The 8,734-nt window shown below is 38.5% G+C and overlaps 1 pseudogene; it reads right to left on the bottom strand.

Moving 5' to 3' along the window:
• Positions 1–2,567: 2,567 nt before the first annotated feature.
• Positions 2,568–6,265, bottom strand: LOC105507275 (annotated as a pseudogene).
• Between the last annotated feature and the right edge of the window lie 2,469 nt (positions 6,266–8,734).

The following is an 8,734-nucleotide window of genomic DNA, read 5'->3' as shown; positions in this document are numbered from 1 at the left end:
ATCTCCTGACCTCGTGATCCTCCCGTCTCGGCCTCCCAAAGTGCTGGGATTACAGGCTTCAGCCACCGCGCCCAGCCTCTCTTGTTTTTTTTAAGTGAGAAGTCTTTTTCAAATTGGGGTACCTCCTTTTATTGGCATAAGAATGAAAGTTCTAGATTAATCATATCATTGCTTTATTTTCACAATGGATTTTTTTTTCTCAAACTCTTTTCAGACTAAACAGACTTATTTGTAAATAAGCCCTTGTGCGTTAAAACTGCTTCCCAACCCACAAGGTTACACTTACTGTTAACTTCTCTGGATACAATTTTATTTACTCATTTTATCCAACATACAAAAATCTACTTTTTGCCAGCAGTTAAAAAAAGAGAACCGTGAGGTTCTCAAATGACTTTCCACCAAGTCACCAAAATCAAATTACCAATATTCAAACTTTTTGAAGCAATGACAATTTCTGTTTTCCAAAAAACATATTTATAGACTGAAATTGAAACTCTACATTACCACCAGTGTAATTATGCAATAGCATACAAAGCCTTAGGAAAGAGGACGTAATTCATTACAAAATGTTTGTGATCAAGAAAATATTGCCTGCCTTTAAATAAATAGAAGGGGCAGAAAAATAAGTATGCTTGAAGATGATCATTTTCACAAGTAAACAAAAAATACATATTTAAAAAACAAAGCAAAAATATACTTGAACTTCAAAATGACTCTGGCAGTGCTTGGCCAAATTTGTTCTAAAGCAAAATTGTCTTAGACTTCTCCTCTTTCCCAGTGTTTAGTTAAGAAAATAGCAAAAGAGCCTTGTAGAGAAGGATTTCACCAAGCTGAATCCATGATAGGCATAGCCATTGGAAAAAGACTGCAGTGGTAAGTTTGGCCTATTATTGGCCTATTATTGCTAGCAAAACCATTCCACCAAATAACCTACTTTTTTTTTTTTTTTTTTTTTTTTTTTTAAGGAGATAGGGTCTTACACCGTCACTCAGGCTGGAGTGCAGTGGTGCAAATACAGCTCAGTGCAGCTTCTACTTTCCAGGCTCAATCCATTCTCCTGCCTCAGCCTCCAGAGTAGCTGGGACTACAGGCATGCACCAACATGCCCAGCTAAATTTTGTGCTTTTTGTAGAGACAATGTTTTGCTCTTTTGACCAGGCTGATCTCAAACCTCTGAGCTCAGGCAGTCCACCTGCCTCAGCCTCCCAAAGTGCTGGGATTACGGGCATGAGTCACACCATGCTCAGCCCTAATTGCTTTTTTTTTTTCTTCTTGTTTGGACAAAGAAATTCTCAAAATACTAAATAATGCAGGTCAAAAAAACCTCTATCTAACTGCTACCAAAGAGCAATTCTAGTTCCAGAGGGACACTTGAGCCGAAGGGTAAAATATGATGTAATTTTTTTTTAATCCAAGCCCAAGCCTACTTTCAGTCAATATGAATTACATTTATCTGGATCTCCACTTCTTTTTCAAATTCATTTTTACACCATGAAAGTATATTATTTGTCTGATTCTGTTTCTCTAATTTCTCTCTCTCTTCCCTACTGGCTTTTATTGGTCTCTGGGGTCCCTAGAGATCTCCTTCAGTGCCAGCTCCAATTCTCTTTGTTCCAGACCAGGTTTGGATGTCTCCCCAGTTTCCATTTTCTCTGCACCCTACAGAAATTCCAACACACAACTACAGCAGGAGGTAAACAGTGCAGCAAAAATAACACATTCTAGTTAGAGTCTTTAAATAGAAGATTTATCTTAGAGGATTGTTTGTTGAAAGCAGATCAGCAAAGTTCTATGACTATGGTTCTGAAAAAAAATCCTGAGTTAAAAAGGTAGTCTGTCAAAATAGGCTGCTGTCTATCTTAGAAATTACACAATAATTATGTCAAAAAACTGTAATGCAAAGAAAAGTACCCTTGTATCCTTCCTTCCTTCCTTCCTTCCTTCCTTCCTTCCTTCCTTCCTTCCTTCCTTCCTTTTTCTTTCTTTCCTTCTTTCTTTCTCTCTTTTTTTCTTTTTTTTTTTGAGACAGAGTCTTGCTCTGTCGCCCAGGCTGGAGTGCAGTGGCGTGATCTCAGCTCACTGCAACCTCTGCCTCCTGGGTCCACGCCATTCTCCTGCCTCAGCCTCCCGAATAGCTGGGACTACAGGTGCATGCCACCACACCCTGCTAATTTTTTGTATTTTACTAGAGATGGGGTTTCACCATGGTAGCCAGGATGGTCTTCATCTCCTGACATCGTGATCCTCCTGCCTCAGCCTCCCAAAGTGCTGGGATTACAGGCGTGAGCCACCACCACGCCCAGCCAAGAAAAATACTTCTTAAACAAACAAGCAAAGTCTTTAACGTTTATCATCAACCCCACCATAAAATATTGCACATGATATTCAGTCTTCTAATTCTGTCTCTAAGGGAATCAAAAAAGAAAATAAAAAGTCTGTTCAGACCGTCAAGTCTAACTTGAAAGTATGATGCCTGAGTCAGGTGCTCATTCTAGTTCAATGCAGTACCCAAACAGCAGAAACAGTTGCTGAAGAACATGATGAGTGATGGAGAAGAATGCTGCATGTCAATCACAAATCCTCCAGATGAGGAGGAACTGGTCTGGCAGGTATAACACAGGTGGGGAGCCCACACTACTCGAAGGACTTTGGAAATGTGCATCACATCAAGTGGCTCCGTATAATCCCAATCATGGTATCATTTGGGGGAACTTTGCCTTTCAAAAGATCGTCTTCATCTTCTGCCATCTCCTTTTTCTAGGCTTCTTAAACTCCTGAAGTTCTTCGACACTTATGTCTTCCCATATCTGATAAATAGAATCAATGACTTTCTTTGACTGCTTAAGCACAGAAGGATCAAAGGAGAAGAAGGCGTCCGTCCAATGGGTTGGTGCATGTTCACACCGAGTCCCCTCCACCAGTACTTCTGGCCATTGTTCCTCTCACCTATAGTGTAGCAGACTCGATGATATTTATTTGTGACAGCAGCAAATAAGTCAACCACTGAGGGCAGGCAAATCTTCAGAGGATTTAGCTGACTAGTCACTATCCCTTAAAAATGTAGGCATTGAAGACATCTCAAACCTTCTTTCAGGTTTACACTTAAAAGCTGCTTGCGTCTAAAAACAAAGGTGTGGAACATAGCTTGGAAGGCTGAGTAAAATGTTTGATGGAGAGCAATATCACAAAAAGCCTTCATTCTCAGATCCTGGTTATTAAGGTATTTGTGTGGCCAGTTAATCAAAAGACCTAGGCATGATTTTATAGTTGTAATGAGAGGAATGAATTTAGCTCTTGCCAAAGAGCTTCCGATATAATTTCCAGCAGCTCACCTGATGATGGCAGGATTATTTGGATCCTGCATTGTTTTTCCCAGTGATGTTCTAAAAATGCTTCTGAGAGTCCCAATTTTAAGCTATGGAGGTAAAACATGAAAAACTGTACACAACAGGAGGCAGGGACGGGCAACAGGAGTTTGCCAAATATGTTTATCAGTTTTTGATATATTACAAATCCTTTATTTTGTTATCAACCTTAACATGTATTGTACATAGCAGACATACTTCACATACACAAAAAACAAAGACAGCAGGATGTCCAGGCATTCAGCTACAGGGTGCACTATCAGAATGAGCCATTTGGAGTCAGCCTTAGAAACAGTCTCTTCATCGTTGTTCATATTAAACAATCATTCCATGGAATCTGTCCCACCACAAGTTTGACTGCTGTTTCCTCAGCATCTTCAGTATCCTGCCAGAATGCATTCACATCCAACTTGAATAGATCTTTTAATAATAAGCTTCAGAATTTCATTCCTCAAAGTTGGAAAGTATATACTAATCTTTAGTAAGTTATGAATGTAACATTCCAATATTCTCTCCAATTGAACAAATGGAAATGTTTCTACCAGTATGGGCAAAACAACACAGTGCCAGTGGGACATATCTTGGTATTATTTGTAAAGTTGTATGACATGTGTCAAAATTTGCAGGAAGAAAATCACCTCCATCATCAGAATCTGAAACACTTACATGGCTCTTCTTAATGATCATTCACGGAGGGTACCCCAAGTGGGAAGCAATTACGCTGAGACTTGGGCTAAGGAAGACAGTCTGTTGATACAAGATTATCCAGAGAAGCCAAATACTCTTCCACCACTGTTTGATTTCTATTCAACCAAGCCAATCTCAATGTAATACTGAGGAGCTGCTCAGAGTCTTTTGCCAAGTACATGATTCTCACATTGTGAGATTGTGACAAGCAAAATTCTCACAGCCAGTTCAAGATCTGGTCATCCTTTATGTCTGGATCTCACAACTGGCTCTTCAACAGCTTAAAGTTATTTGTTTCACTCTTTGTACTTCGGCAAGATTTCTGTCCCCGTTCCATCAAGATGAACAATTTGTCTTGGGGGAGAGCTGGAAAAGTAATTCTTGAAGGCAAGCATGTCTGAAATACTGGTCCATGACATACCCAGCTTCTTGACCACAGAAGCTGAAGCCTCTGCTTCCCTGGCAATCGTGTGAGAAGCAGCCTGGCTGTCCGGGGGCTTAAAGTGATAGCTGTGCCTGGCCTGGAAGCTCTTTCTCTTGATTACTATGTTACAACCTGACATTGTTCAGCTATTTGCTTTATATAATGAATCCTTTTAGGGAGAATTTTATCCGACTTTTAAAATTCATTATTTAAGAATTCATTATTATTGCAGTAGCTCACTTTAAGTTCTTTGTTAAATTTCAAGTTTTAATTTCCCCCCACTGTTCAAAACATACTTAAATGCACCTATAGACAAAATCATAATAAGCCTGCATAAAATATTATAAAGAAACTGGAAATAGAGGCTGGGCGCGGTGGCTCAAGCCTGTAATCCCAGCACTTTGGGAGGCCGAGACGGGCGGATCACGAGGTCAGGAGATCGAGACCATCCTGGCTAACACGGTGAAACCCCGTCTCTACTAAAAAATACAAAAAAAAAAACCTAGCCGGGCGAGGTGGCGGGCGCCTGTAGTCCCAGCTACTCGGGAGGCTGAGGCAGGAGAATGGCGTAAACCCGCGAGGCGGAGCTTGCAGTGAGCTGAGATCTGGCCACTGCACTCCAGCCCGGGCGACAGAGCAAGACTCCATCAAAAAAAAAAAAAAAAAAAGAAACTGGAAATAGATACAGAAAAAAAATCTCAGCTATAGCTTATATAAATCTGCTTCCTTAAATGCCAGATTTATTACAAACACTTTGGAATATTTCATCGAAATCTCATTACAGGTGGAGAATGAGTTTTAAATCTCAGGAAAACAAAACACAAACATATAATGCCTTTGCATCAATATTCAATATAACACTTTCTCTTAAAAGAAACAATTTACATTTAAAAAACATTAGCATTGGATGTACATGCAGAGACATAACTGCACCTGCTTTCTGCCCTGAAGAAATGTACTGCAATTCCTTCTAGTCTGTATTACAATCTATTACCTAGCTCCAAAAACTATTTCAGCAGTGTTGTTTCAAAAATTAAACTATTATAATGTAGCTCAAGCAAATGATGGATCTTAAACTCGATATTCAGAGTATAGCCCTCTACCACTGACAGAAATTGATCCTTCTAAATCTCCAAAGTCAAAACATATTCAAGGGGGAAAAAAGTCTCAATTTGACTTTTAAAGTGATGTATTTTATTCTGCCCAGACAATAATTCTGTAGTATCATTTGGACACCTATTGTGTGCAAAATGTCAACGGCCTGTCAGTAAGAAACAAGATTTTAAAGCTCTTTTAATTTTATTTATGTATTTTTTGGAAACAGGGACTCTGTTGTCGAGGCTGGAATGCACTAGTTCCATAAAGGCTCACACAGCCTCAGCCTCCAGGACTCGAGCAATCCTCTCACGTCAGCCTCCCACTGAGTAGCTGGTACCACAGGCATGTGCCACCATGTCTGGTTTATTTTTATGTTTTTTATGTTTTTTTTTTTTTTTTTTTTTGGTAGAGACAGAGTCTCCCTATGTTGCCCAGGCTGGTTCCAAATTTCTGGGCTCAAGCAATATTTTCACCTCAGCCTCCCAAAGTGCTGGGATTGCAGGCATGAGCCACCATACCTAGCCAGCTCTTTTAATTTTATACACCTAATGTTTTTTGTCCCTTGAATTGTTGTCCCTTTGCTTATGCTAAGTGAATCTCTGCATTTACTATTGCCGAGCAGATGGTCTTCTGTTACTTCAGGCTGTGTTTTGATGAAGATTTCTCTTAAGTGAAATCTCACTATTTCCATATTTCCGTAATATACCACATTCAGTCTTTTTTCACCGTTTTTTGTTACATTGGTTCCCTCTTCTTACAATACCTTTCATATTTGTTTCTGAAACTTTCCATCTTAAATCCTGCTACAAAGTCTTACCAAAAAAAAAAAGAAGACTGTTTTAAGCGTTTTAGTCCTGCGTTTATATGATTCCATATAACATTAATACTTAACTCCCTTTAATGTCATTATTTACCCTTAACATTTTAATTTTTTAATAAGTATTGAAATTTTGGAATATTGAAATTAATATTTGAAAATATTCGAATAAATAAATGTTGGACCTCCAAATCGAGTTTTTTAAGCAAGATCTATGTCATTTCTTTCTTTGATTCCTAGCAGGGACTCTAGAGGGGGCACGGTATTTGAATGTTGATTGACTGATTGTTTCTTCTATTTGTCGTGCTGTTTGTCATTCCCATTGGACTCACTGCACAGGAGCCCACTAGTTTTTCTGCTACTATCCATCTTTATAGCTACACCATATGGTGGGTATGAGAACACAAAGGCTTTGATCAGCATTGAAAGTGGGCTCTCAAGGATCTCATACTGAATATTAGGTCCAGACATGGAGTGAAATGGTATACTGATAAATATTTGCAAAGAAATCCACCAAATTTTGGAAGTAAGTTATTAAGTATTATGCTCTGAGTATGTATCTGCTTATGACACAAGGCTTATCTAAGTTTCTAAGATTGGGATAATTCACAGGTAGAAAATCCACATGTGTAAGTGCCCTATCGGCCCTTTCACTTAACATTGATTATATTTATAAGTTCCTCTAAGGGAAGTTTAAAATCCTCTGCCTGTCATTTCAAAAATCTATTGCTCAGAAGACAAGTACACACTAACAGGCCACTCAAGCTGGAATGAAGAGCAGAAATAAAATATCAAATGCTATTAAAGGAATTAACTAGAGCATTATTAAGAACTATCTGAGGATCAATATGGATCATGAAGCAAGAGGGCAAGGCACAGGCAACAAATCCAATCAGATCATCAGAAAATCTCTGGTCAATGGTTTCCACTAGTGCTTCAATGGGAGGAATCAAGGTTATAACAAAAACTCACTGCAGAGATGTTATAGTTCATTGTGTATAAACATTTAATGTACTCAACTCTCATTACAGATACGGGTTCCACTGTTTTTTACATATTCATTCTTTTTATACAATGTCTTCAAAAATGACCTCAAGATTTTGCTATATACAGAGCCCTGGTCTGTCTAGATGCAGATTTTCCATTAAGTTCCTATTCTGGTATGCAGAGGAAGAAAAGGCATTAAAGCCTCACCTCTGCAGAATGCGCTCAATTAATTCTTCCTCAGTGTGCTACCTGTGTTACTGTGCTGAGATGTCAAATGTGATAGAAAAATAAAGCCAAATTATAGCATTCAATAATTTCAGTGAACTGTACAGCTTTAAATTATCCCTTATTAGTTAACATGAACTATCTATTTCAATCAGACCAACCTTTTAACTATGCACAATAACTCTCCTCCCATTTCTTCCACTGCATGCAGACTCTCCCAGCACAGACACAGATGCCATGCTGTCACACTCCTTATGTCCTGTCTGTCTTTGCTCATCTTGGATAGCTTCTTCTTTCTTTCAGCCCATCTGTATCCTGACCATCTTTCAGAAGTCAGGGGTTGGGTGACACTCACTTGATAATACTGAGGACTTTTTTTCTCTAATCCCCTTTTATTATTATCAGTCAATTACATTGAACTTGTTCAAGTAGATGAACATAGGACACACTCAGTCAACTTTATGATGATTTATTTCTCTGCAGATGGCTTCATAAAGGCAAAAGTATCATATTTGCTACAGGGAGTCAGCTGGGCGCGGCCCCTATCAGAATTCTGTCACTTAGTAGGGCACCAAAGGATGGGTGGGAGGAGATGTTTTGTACTTGATGCCAACTCAGATGTTAAAAAACAGCTTCAAATACATTAGTATTTTCCTTGAAAACCTCTATCGAAGTGTCGTCAGTGCATTAATTTCAGATATTATGATCTAATTTATGTTTCTAACATGTATGATCAATTGATTTATGAGCACAGTCAAATATAGAGAAAATCATAAGACAGGAAGCCTCTTTATAGGTATCCTCCTTCATTATTCTCTGCCTTGCACTTCAATTTATCCAGTGTTCCCATACTGCTTGCCTTTCCAATTATGTTTTAGTGCTTCATTTGTTTCAGAAATAGTTTCATATCAATGTATGAGAAGAAAATACCTAACATGAATTAACACATTAGGACTGGTTGAATTTGAAACTGTCAGGGGCAGGTCACTGAATAATATGTGGAGACTTTTAAAATTTTTAAAATTAAAAAATTATACATATTATTGTGATGGAGGGGGGATCTTTTCTGCTACTCTCTTAGGTTAAGTAACTAGGGGCTTGTGAATTAAACTAACAAAAGACAGATTAGCA

The sequence above is a fragment of the Colobus angolensis genome, unplaced genomic scaffold (assembly GCF_000951035.1).
Source record: "Colobus angolensis palliatus isolate OR3802 unplaced genomic scaffold, Cang.pa_1.0 Scaffold147, whole genome shotgun sequence".
Classification (NCBI taxonomy): domain Eukaryota; kingdom Metazoa; phylum Chordata; class Mammalia; order Primates; family Cercopithecidae; genus Colobus; species Colobus angolensis.
The sequence above is the reverse complement of the archived record's forward strand: the minus strand, read 5'-3'. Positions and strand labels throughout refer to the sequence as shown.